This window comes from Triturus cristatus, chromosome 1_2 (genome assembly GCF_964204655.1).
Source record: "Triturus cristatus chromosome 1_2, aTriCri1.1, whole genome shotgun sequence".
In the NCBI taxonomy this organism is placed as follows: Eukaryota; Metazoa; Chordata; class Amphibia; order Caudata; family Salamandridae; genus Triturus; species Triturus cristatus.
In genome coordinates this window covers 949330354-949342935 of record NC_140580.1, presented here as the reverse complement: position 1 = coordinate 949342935, position 12582 = coordinate 949330354, and the positions used below count along the sequence as shown (strand labels likewise).

The following is a 12582-nucleotide window of genomic DNA, read 5'->3' as shown; positions in this document are numbered from 1 at the left end:
TGGGGGATTATATACTCCAATATGGCGCCTGAATATGAAAGTTCAGTGGTCTCTCTTCAATTTCCATTTTAAAATGCATCATGTGACCGTTGACGTATTTTTAAATGTCTGCCGCTTTTCGGCGCGAAACTTGAAAACATTAGACTAAGGCGTCAGCCGAAACGCGTCATGTTGCAAAGCGGATGAATTAATAAAAGAAACTCTAAAGAAAACCCCTGTGAGTGCTTTCCTTATGCCAGAAGGGAGAAAGGAGTGAGCGAGCATGTTATACGCGGATGCACCTCCGCGTTACTAAGCACCCGTCCGAGAGTGCGCTGGTCTGAGGTGTAGTTGGAGCCATTATATATATATATATATATATATATATATATATATATATATATATATATTTTTCTGAGAGGGTTTGTCAGCAACCTGCCCAGCTATGTCAGGGATACGAAGGACTTTCTGGGTAAGATTAATGATTTACAGGTGGATGATGACTGTTTATTGATTACCTTAGATGTGCAATCCCTGTATACGATCATCGACCATGAACAAGGTATTGCAGCGTGTGAATACTTTCTCAACACCAAACCTTTACACTACAGGGAGCATAATAAGATGATTCTCAGCATGATCAGATTCTGTCTGTCCAATAACATCTTTCTTTTCGACGGTACCCTGTATAGACAGACTACGGGTACCGCGATGGGTTCTTGCTTTGCGCCGAGTCTAGCGAATCTTTTCATGGGCAAGTGGGAGGAAGAGGTATTCATGAACCCAAATGTTGTCAAGTATCTAGGCCATACCATCATGTGGCTCAGATACATTGACGATCTTTTTCTGGTCTGGAAAGGTGCGGAGAACGAAGCCCTTGAATTCATTGACCTACTCAACACCAATGACTACAATATCGTCCTCACTGGTAGCATCAGTAAGAGCTCGGCTGAGTACCTCGATGTCAAGCTTGACATCGTGGGCAATTGCATATTGACATCCCTCTACAGAAAAGCGATGGCAGGCAACAGCATCCTGCATGCCTTGAGTAGCCACCCGGATGCTCTCAAGTGGAGTATCCCCTACGGCGAGCTGCTCAGGGCAAGAAGGAACTGTAACACTGAGGTGTCCTATCAACAAGAAAGTACCAGGATGTTGGAACGCTTCAAGAACAGAGGCTATCCCAATTGGGTACTGAGCAAAGCTAAAAACAGAGCAGACACAATAGATAGGGCCACCACCCTCTCCAATACCATCACCACTGATGAAGACACTGAGACTAGAATCATTTTGACATACAGTGCAGATTCACGCAGGATACAAGGTATCCTGAACAAAAACTGGGATATTCTTAGATCAGACACCACCATTGGTGACCTTATCCCCAGGAGACCCGGTGTCACATACAGGAAGGGGAGGAACCTCAGGGATATGCTACTACACAATGATGTCACCAGGTACCCACAGAGACAGGAACATGGGTTGCAGGGATTCTTTCCCTGCGGCCATTGCAAAGCATGCAAGAGGAGTTTTCACTGCAAAAAGGTCAGTTGCAATGGTATACACAAAGAGATAACACAATTCCTTACCTGTAGCTCGACATTTGTCATTTATGCGATTGTATGCCCCTGCGAATTATGGTACATAGGGAGCACTACATTGATGGCGAAAAAACGGGTGTTGGAACACTATCGGGCCATCATACATTCTGATGCCAAATATGCGGTGGCTCGACACTGGAACGAGAAACATTTCTCCAATCCTGACCTCCTGAGATTTTTTATCCTGGAACAGATTTCCAATAACCCAAGGGGGGGTGATAGAGTACTCAAACTACGACAAAGGGAATCTATATACATTGTAGATTTCCAGACCAAACACCCCGGGGGTTTGAACCAGGATGAGGAGATGGCAGTACACCTTAAGTAATGTGTATTAATGTGTATCACACATGTGTCATAATATGCATCATGATGAATGGATCTTTTACAGACTTATGCTTATCTCTTTCCGCTTTGCTTTGGCTGTGTGTTGGTTCATTGCCTACTTAACCCAGCAGAACATACTGTAGGCCAAACCTGTTTAGATTCTCCCCCTCCTCCTTGTCTGTAACACACTGATTAGAATGACAACATCATTTATGTTTGTTGTGTCTGTGGTTTTAAGATGATAACACTGTTTTGTTCTCTGTTTTATTGCAGGAGGGAAGGAAGGAGCTCATCACAATCACGTGCACACTCACGGGCTTCCTACCCTTTCCCCCCCCTTTTTCACTGCATTTGGATGGAGCTTCTGGGGGTATGGTACAGTGATCGCCGATCTATTCCTAACTTCCATGTTCATTCTGGACTTTTACTGCACCAGGCGCACACGGGCACTTGCCCCACATAGCTTTGATTTATCTGATTTATTTAATATTTGTGGCACTAGCCAATATAAGACAGCGATCTTTTCACCCACATGACTATTCTAGCATCGTACACGATAGCTGCTTTTTATACTGTGACATGCGTCCTGACATTTCCCAGCACGAATGCACATCACTAGCAACTCCCCCGCAATTTCTCGTGCACTCTGCACTTGCTGAGACGTATCTTGCGTTGTGACAAGCGGCACTTGCCGTATCTTGAGTCATGCGGTCTATGTGGTGTATTGCGGTCTATGTGGTGTATGCGATTCATGTATATCATACAGATTATCTGTTATACAACTATATGTGTTGATCCTGCATATTTATGCACATTTATTCATGCTCACTCAGCAATTATCAACTCTTTATAATCATTCATGTACTGCTATCACGATTTACGCATATATTCCCACTGCCTAATGTCTGCCACAGTGTTACGATTTACGTATGTATTCCCATTGCAAAATGTCTGCCACTGTACTGACATGGGCCAACAGGATTGTCCTTTGTCACTGTTTACCGCTCCCGGAAGACTTTATCTGTTGCTCACTTATTGTTTGTCCTTACGTGATCAAGACTCTGCATAGAGTTGAAACGCGTTGTTGTGAGGAATAAACACCTCTTTGGATACTATTTTGGATCTTGGATTTTACTGGTAACTGAGAGCGCAGTATTGGACTTTGGGGAAATATTTACGAGCCGGTGTGCTCCGCCGGCGTTTGCGCCACCCCCCTTGGGTCGAGCAATCCAGCAGGAGCGGTTTTTGGAACATATATATATATATATATATATATATATATATATATATATATATATATATATATATATATATATATATATATATATATATATATATATATATATTAACTGAAAAAATCAAATGTTATATGGACGTGATACTTAGGGTGACATTTTACCTATACAAAACCATAGAAATTCAGCAGTTATAGTTCAACTTATGTTAAGACACTATAAGTTGTTGCTTAAAGTTACTTAATGTTGAGTTATACAATAATGGGGTAACCCGATAGACCACTGGACCCGGGTAAACTGTGGTACAAGAAAACAGTGGTCGCAGTGGTACACACTTTAAAATGTAGAACACAACCTCACCATATAATTGAATCTCACAATTATGATTAAGTTCAAAACACACTGATTTATTCAATGAAAACAGCATGGGTTGTCTGTACATCACTATATATAATACAGATGCTCCAGGCGGAGGTGAAAATGTGCTCAAAAGGGAAGGTGTGCACTTGTGAGGGTAGGAAAGGTTATGATGTGCAAGTGATACACATCAGAATACCGTTGGAAACCAATCCAGCCATATAAAGTCGAAATAGATACATGGACATAGTAACATCAAGACATGGATATTTAATTTCTCCTTTGTCAGTACTTGTCCACTCCAAAAGGACTGTCGACGTTTCCAAGTATACATGTGGTATCACCAGATTTATGACACACCATTAATTCATTATAGGTGTCTCCCTTCACCCCTTGTCCTAATGAAGACCCCATGTAAGGAATAACATACCTACAAGATTTAGGGGGGTCGAAATGTCGACAGTCCTTTTTGGAGTGGACAAGTACTGACAAAAGAGAGATTAAATATCCATGTCTTGATGTTACTATGTATACGATCTTGGGTCCTGCAGGTTTCTGTACTCAAAACAGGGACTGCACACTCTGCACCTAAGGACTCAGCCGACTGATCTTTAAAAGAGAACACCAGCTGGGTGTCATCGGCATTGACCCCCCAGTTGGCAATGAGTGAAAACAGGGGTCCAAGTAGATGTTGAACAACAGTGGGCTTAACGCTGATCCTTAAGGCACCCCGCACCACAAGCGCTTCTGCTCCGACTGATAAGGTTGTACAGCCACCCTTTTAGTCCGCTTGTGGAGGAATGACCTCACCCACTCAAGGGCGGTTCCCCTAATGCCGAAGTCATGAAGGCTTTGAACCAAAATATCATGATCAACCGTATCAAATGCGGCAGATAGATCCAGGAGCACCAGCATGGCTGTTGCCCCCGAATCTACCGCTGACCTCACTGATTCGGCCACCTCTACAAGGGCCGTCTCTGTGCTAAAGCCTGCTCGAAAGCCAGATTGCGTGTCATGTAAAATGTTATTGATCTCTGTAAATTTAGCCAGTTGTCGCTGGACAGCCTTTTCCAGCATCTTTACAAAAAATGGGGTTACCCAAAAGAGTCAAAGGACCTGGGTACAATTTGATACAAAAATCAATGATCCTAGACCTAAAGTTTCAAAACAAATGGTATGTATCCAATCCACAGTCTAGACTTCCATAAATCATTTTCTGAGCACAGAACATAATTCCGCTCACAGTAAACAATACAGTAATTTAAATTAAAAAAGAGAGAGAGTGCAACAACCAAATTACTTATGCCAAAATATTTAATAATATATCATATGGCGAACAGTTAAACATTCACTGTTAAATCAAGGTGAAAGGGGAAGGTTGCTCCTAGAGAACGTGCAGGAAAAGGTGCTTTAGGTGTTTGTGGGGTGAAGGTAAGATTAAAGATAGTGTAGGTAGAGGAGAAATTAGAACATTTCAGCGGTTGACTGGTTATACATTCCAGTTTTTGTGGGCCTGGCCACGTACATCCATAAAAATAAATTTTTGGTATAATTCGGAAACAGCTAAGTTTGTGTTAGCATGATGGAATATGACTCGTGTTCCAGGACTTATTGAGGGGCGTCGACGTTTCGACCCGTCTTAGGGGCTCCAAGGGTAATTTAGGCCTCGGCCATGCGGGTCTTCTTCAGGACTGTAGGGGGGGGGCAACCAGAGGCAGGTACAATGGATAAGTCATATACCTACAGGATAAGGGAGAGGCTGGGTTAGGAAGTTGCACCATCTAGGAAGGAATTGCTATGGGTACATGGGATTGCTGGCTTACCCATAGAGAAAGGTTTGGGTGTGGATTCCTCCAAGGGGTAAATTCGTTTAACACGGCACAATGTGTAAGGGCTCTAGGGATGATAAAAACGGAAGGCTATTTTGAGAACTTGAAATTCCAAAACCCACAAAGTAATGTTGGCTGAGAGCAGTACATAAATTACCTTAATGTGGCAGAAGGAGTAGGAATATGTCACACACGCGATTGAGGAAACGTGCCGGTGAAATTCTCCTGAGTTGACGGTAGGGGTGGGCGGAATTTGCGTAATCGCGTTACGCAAATCTCCGCGAAACGGTAAAAAATCTCCGCGAACACGCAGAAATTCCGCGAACACGCGGAATTGCTTGTTCGCGATACTTTTTTCCTGTTCGCGATCGCTGTTTGCGTGCTCGGGGTGAAATATCTCGCGAACACGCATATTGGGAACGCGAAATTACCCAAATTCCGCAAATTCCGCGAACGGAACGGAATTTACCGGCCAGGCCTAGTTGACGGTCACAATTTACGGGGCACTTAATACCACGCGCTGAAAGGAAAATAAATAAACGGGAAGGGAATTAGGCCCCTATCCCAAATGGACTAAACTGGGGTGTTCAGGGAAAGTCACGAAGGTTGGATTACCTTAGTGCGAGCGAAGCCGGCGTCCGTATTCCGCCCGGGAGGGCAGGAAGCTAGAGCAGCTGCCTCGAGGACGTTTCAATTACAGTCCTGACAGCGTGTGATTCACGCTGTCAGCGCGTACAGTAGGAAATGGTGGAAAGACTCATGAACAGCCACGAGATGGCGACTGTATCTCTTATATTGTTTGAGTGAATACGAGATTGGATAAAAACATTGCAATAAATTATAAAGATCAACACAAAGGACACAGTTCAACATGAATTAAAAACAGACAAAGTGAACATAATTACAGTGAGCAATAAAAATAGGCATCATTAAGAAGGAGGCACGGGTTACCAGTAGTGTAATGTTAGACCCTGCACATATACGGTGGCCACAGTCAATGACATTCGTATTTTTCTAAATGGATGTTTATTAAGAGGGAGGCACATGTTACCAAGAGCGTAATGATAGATTCTGTACATATACATGGATAACATTTATTGGAATTCGCATATGACTCACGCATTAAATCTATTGTGTATAAGGGCCTCTGATATGTGATGGGTGTAGAATGCCTGCGTGACTAGTTCATGAAAGCATGAGACCGATATGTTTGTAGATGTCAGGTTACGTGAAAGTGATAACAAGGATGTTCACAGGGTATACAACCAGGTAGGGTGGTATGAAATTCTAGTGTATGGAAACGTCTTCCAGACGTAGATGGATGGAACTAGCCATTATTCAGTACTGCCACCTGCCTGTTTATTTCTTCGTATTTGTTGAGACCCCATGTTATAGTATCAAGTGTGTCTATCAATCTACACTCCCGTGTACTCAGTATCTTAGAGAAGTCTCCCCCCTAGGGTTGGGATTGACTCTCTCTATCACCCACCATTTGAGGTTCTCCAGGGTGCGTCCAAACGTAGTAAAGTGGTCCACTAACGGTGCACCCTGTACTCGACATCTGATGTGGCTGCAATGCTGTAATATGCGGCATTTCACTTTTTGAACAGTTTGACCTATATACATAAACTCACATGGGCAAGTGATGGCATAGATAACCCCAGTACTGTTGCAGTTGCTGTGATTTTGCAGAGTGTGCGTTCGGTCATTGTGTGTGAACTGAGTTAGCTCTTGTGTCAAGGGGCAAGCTTTACAATGGCCACATTTATAGTGTCCCTTGATGGGTGGTAGACCCCAGAGGGTCGTTTGACGTGGGGTGTTCATGGTGGGTAAGAGGGATTTCACTACGTGATCCCTCACGTTTTTGCCTTTCCTACATGCGGGAAGAGGAGGTTGCATGTTGCCTAGTTCATCTGAGATCAAATGCCAATGTTTGTTAATAGTCTTTTTAATTTCATTGCTTTTTGTGGAAAAGGTAGTGACACACACTATACGTTCCTCACTTATATTATTCCTCTGTTTGGGTGTAAGGAGGAACTCCCTGTGATTGTACCAAGCACGTTTGCGTGCTCTTTTTAGGAGTCTGATGGGGTATCCTCTCTCTAGTAGTCTCGACATGAGGCTAGTCGATTCATCGAAGTAGTCCTCTTTTTTGGTACAGTTCCGGCGCAGTCTCAGGAATTGGCCAAATGGAAGATTATCCCTGAGGTTGCGCGGATGGTGGCTCGAGTAACGGAGTAGTGTGTTGCGTTCGCTATTCTTTCTGAATAGGCTGGTATACAATATATCGCAGTCTATGTTCACCTTGATGTCTAGAAAGTTTATAAATCCTCTGTCAAGTTCTAGAGTAAATTGAATATCTTCCGAACAAGTGTTGAGCCAAGCGTGGAATGATCTAAGTTGTTCCTCGCTACCTTTCTAGATGATGAGCACATCATCTATATAGCGCCGCCACAGAGCTATGCATTCCTCATAGGGGTTGTAGTCACTCAAGACATATTTCTGTTCATATTCATCCATATATATGATTGCTAGATTAGGGGCAAAGCTAGCACCCATCGCCACACCCTTGGTTTGTAAATAGTGTTGGCCCTGAAAGTAGAAGTAGTTCATAGTCATAGCAATTTTCAAGAGATTAACAATAAAGTTAGTTGGGGACCTTGTGTGGGGCTGGTCGTTTATTCAGTACTGTTTCTATGCAGCTGAGTGCGGCGGCCTGTGCAATGTTCGTATACAGTGCCGTAATATCCATGGTTGCCAGTAGGCTGGTTTCTGGATCATGTGGACGTCCGTCCACCAATTGTATAGTCTGCATGGTGTCCCTGAGATATGTGGCTGTATTTTCTGCAATTGGTTTTAGGAACACATCGATATACTTGCAGAGTGGCTCTAACACCGACCCACATCCAGAGATTATTGGTCTGCCTGGGGGGTCTTGTTTGAGCTTGTGTATCTTGGGGAGGGTGTAAATGGTGGGCATCCTGGGGTGTTAATTGTTAAGGTAATCAAATTCCTGTTTGTTAAGGTATACTTCTTCAAGTGCTTTTAATGTAGTGCTGGCTATGATTTCGCTAATACCCTCAGTGGGGTCCAGCCTAAGTTTCTCATAGTTCCCTTGGACTGCCAGCTGTGAGAGGTTTTCCTTCTTGTAATCCCAAGAGTTCTGAACGACTATTGCCCCGCCCTTATCGGCGGGTTTTATGACTATGTTGGTGTTGTTTTTTAAGGATTCAAGGGCCTCACGTTCTGGTTTGCTCATATTGTGCTTCATGTATTGACGGTTTGCGAGGATTTTGTTCACATCCCGCATCACCACCTGTTCATAAGCCAGAATTTTGTGTGGTATGGCATTTGTGGGTGGATTAAATTTGGAAGGCGGTCGCAAGCCACTACCTGAAAAAATAGGGTTGGGGGGGATCTTTTGAAAGTAGTGTCTTAACCTAATTTTACGGAAAAACTGATGGAGTTCCACTTTCAGGTTGAAATTGTTGGGCATGGAGGTAGGGACAAAGGATAGTCCCTTCTCGAGGATTTGTTGTTCATTGGGTTTCAATATGTAGTCCGACAGGTTGACTACAGGGTTTTCTGGGGTATAGACTACCATCTGTAGTGTTGACGCCGTGTCTGTATATCCCCGTGTGAATCCTGTTGAAAGTGTGCCTGTCTCTTGGCACTCCCCCTGCCTTGGTTCCACATTGGTTGTCTCGTGCCCCTGGGTCTGCCCCAGGGACGGCCTCAGCCTCGGTGTTCCCACCATGGTTCCTCTACTAAAAAAGGTTGTTGGTCTGTGTAGGTGTGGCTCTGGTCGGTTGTGGTTGTGCTTGAGCCTGGACGTTTGGTATCGCTGTCCGAGCTACTTCCCAGAGATGACCCAGAGAAAGTCGTGTATCTTCTGATGCCACTTCTACCCCCTCCCCAAGATACACAAGCGCATGCAAGACCCCCCAGGCAGACCAATAATCTCTGGATGTGGGTCGGTGTTAGAGCCATAATTAGACAAGACCCCAGCATCGACATTGGGTTTTTTCTTCAGAGGCAGGAGTCTGGCGTGTTTCCCTAAATCAGGAAAGGTGCCAGAACCAAGAGAGGTGTTCCATATGTGGAGTAACACCTGGCCGGCGGAATGAGCTGCTTTCTTCCATATTTTGAGGGGGCAAGGGTCCCCTGGGGCACCTGACCTGCACTTCAGCATCTCAACCAGTGCCACCTGTTGAGAAATAGGGGCAAAACAGGATAAAAAAGGTTTCGGGTCACTTCTCTCACTGACATCTGATTTGACTGTTTCAACTCTGTCTGTGAAAGAGCTATAGACCACCCAAATTTTATTGTCAAAAAAGTCAGAGAGTTCCTCACGAGGAGAGTGCGACGGCTGAGCATCAGTAACTAGTTTGCGGGGATTAAGAAAGGAGTTAACCCACCTAAACAATTCTTTGACTTGTTTATCCTAGTTGTTAATCCGTGTGGCTATGTAATCTTTTCTGGCCACCGTAATTGCTCTGTGCAGCTCTTTCAAAGAGGCTTTGTAAGCCAGCTTAGCAGCGACGGAGTAATTCACCCTCCATTGACGCTCCAGGCGTTTGCAATTACTTTTCAGAGACCTAAGGGACATAAAGCATAGCTACAGTCATTTTGCTCTGCATGTTGTAAGTTCTTGTGCCCCAATATAGTATTTACTTTCAAAGAATTTAGATTTCTCACAGGTTGCATGAAGGCTTCCCTATAAGGACTTGATGAGCATTAGGGGCCTATCCTACCTGCAGAGAGATTCAAATGAACACTATCTCCATCCCTACACCCCAGCTTTCCCACCTTTATCTACCGAGTGGCTCTTCCTCCCCTCCTCCTCACAGGGCCAACCCCACATGCCTGCAGGGAGATAAAAGGGTACATCACCCTCCATCGTGAAAGCTCATGTTGTCCACCAGTACTGTAAGGCAAGGACTGTGTTATATAGGCCTGAAGAAGGCTTGGTCCCACCTCTAGAGATCTATCACTATTTCTATGAGCACAGACCCTACCCGGGTGATAACTGCTGGCACTTCCATATTCTGATAGGGATAGAGGGGGTTGAAGTACAACAAGCCCCTCACCTGATAAAACCAGACTCCACCCATCTCCTAGGTAAGAGTTTGGTTTCTTAAGACAAAGGACAGCCTGGCACTGGTAGCGTGAACTCTGCGGTAGAGGGTTCTTCCATGGAATCCAGCACATAAGACATGTAAGAGGAGGTAGCCTTTCCTCCTTAGTCGTCTCCGCCACTAGACTTGCTATGGGAACTGGCTTTTTGAGAGACGGGCTTGCAATGTACTCTCTGCTCCCTCTCAGTGGTGGGGTGTTAATTCCGTGATGAACACAATGTTGCCCATTTGACCTGATGGGGCATCAACCACGTTCTTCCCGATATTGGCACTGTTCATTCCAGGAAAGTCAGTTTTGAAGACCAACGATGTGAACTTGCTACTATGCTCCCATGTGCATGCTTTCAGCAGTGAGGATATGGACTGCATTCCAGACTCGGGTAATGCTCTACTGAGTATAGTTGTGACAACACTAATGAAGCAAAATCAAGTAGCTCCTCAAAAATATAATAAGTTATAACAGTTGAGTTGTGACATCACCATGGCTTCTGTCAATGTCAGCAGACAGTTTGAAGGTCAGGTCAAAGAGCAGAAATACAAGTACTGTTTATTCAATTAATAGGTTAATTGAATTAGCATTTATATTTTTTTTACTGTTTCCCTGAAGTAAACCGCCAGTCTCTGAAAGGGGCCATTATGGCAGCATATTTATTTTTTGTGCAGTTAAAGGTTATCACAGCAAATCAGGAATTTCTCTGCATATTACCACACATTATTATGAAATATAGCTTTTTTGTAAGTTGACTTACATTAAGACACACCTAATATGTTTTTGCAACAAATGACTAGCTGTGTATTGGTGTGTTCAATTTTGCACTACAGACACTGCATTTATTCTGTATATTTGCAGTCATATTTATTCATATGAAGGATCAAGTGACCAAAAATTTAAATGTTTTGGAGGAGGATTATGGTCAGACCATGTATTATAAGGAATAAAATACCCTATACCTTAAATTAAAATGATATAATGCATCAAAACGGGCAATCCAGATATACAAACCTGTATGTAATTTTCTTATTATAGTCACATTGGGATGTCTCAAGTCACCTGTAAAAATTAAATTAGATAGATGCTCAACTGTAAAAACATATTACAGTTGAATTGTGATCTTAAACTACCTCTTGCCAGTGCCAAGGTGAAAGGCAGGTCACGGAATATCATTGCACCAGCAGTTTAAACGATTTTCGCCCTTATCATCACATTTATTTTTTTCATATAGTTCATTGAAGGGGTGAGAATATCTCTGCATATTACTTCTTATTCTGAGATACAGCCTTTTTTAATCTAATTTACAGTACATTCATTCTAATATGTTTTTGCAACAAATTGGCAAATAATTGTTGGTGTATTTAGTTTTTCTTTTATTCGACATGCCTGCATGTGTATTAACCTCTTTTACATGAAGTAGCAAAACCCAAGGAATTGAGAGGTTTGTGGGAAGAATGATGGTGTGACCATGTATAAAAATAGAAAGATAATGCAAGTAACCTTTGAGTTCCCTTTCCTTATAAAAGAAACCAGCCTTCGGTCTCATCCTCTATATGGTCACAGAACTCTTCGTGAATTGTACCCCTAGAATGTGCAGAAGGGGTTACTTTAGCCAATTTATTATAAGTCACCCTGGACAGAGGGTACTTCACCGCATTATTAGATATAACATAAACGTATCTTTCCATTAGTCTAAATCCAAACTTTCCACACACGCGGAGCTTCATTCACATCAACACTTTCTTAACAAGAGACTGCGTTGACTAGTTTCCGTTTAGAAACCTTCACATAAATAAAAAGTCTGGAATAATATTTCACTTTTTCTAGCAGTCTTAATCTAGTTCAAACACAAACTTCCTAGGTTCAAATAGACAACAATCTTGATTGACAGCGTTGCTAAGTCTTATACATTTTCATTCTTCCTAATGACTATTTTCTATACATGTTGTGAACAGGTATATAAATAACAACGTTCGAACGTCAACAAAAATACAGTACCTGTACCGTTGAAAATCACCAAGAAGTACAGCTAAGAGGTAACAGCAGGTCTGAAAAGAGACGCTTCTTTTGTTGCTGCATATATCACAGGAGGAAATAGTCGAATAATGTAAGCGTTTTCACAAG

At 43.0% G+C, this 12582-nt stretch overlaps 1 protein-coding gene across 1 annotated transcript in view; it reads right to left on the bottom strand.

The window, feature by feature from the left end:
- LOC146868422 (P2Y purinoceptor 4-like) overlaps nucleotides 1–12582 on the bottom strand; it is a 98714-nt gene extending 86132 nt beyond the window's left edge. Inside the window, exon 1 of the mRNA XM_085615445.1 lies at nucleotides 12457–12582. The gene's annotated coding sequence lies outside the window, so the exon portion shown is untranslated. The remainder of the gene's footprint in view (nucleotides 1–12456) is intronic.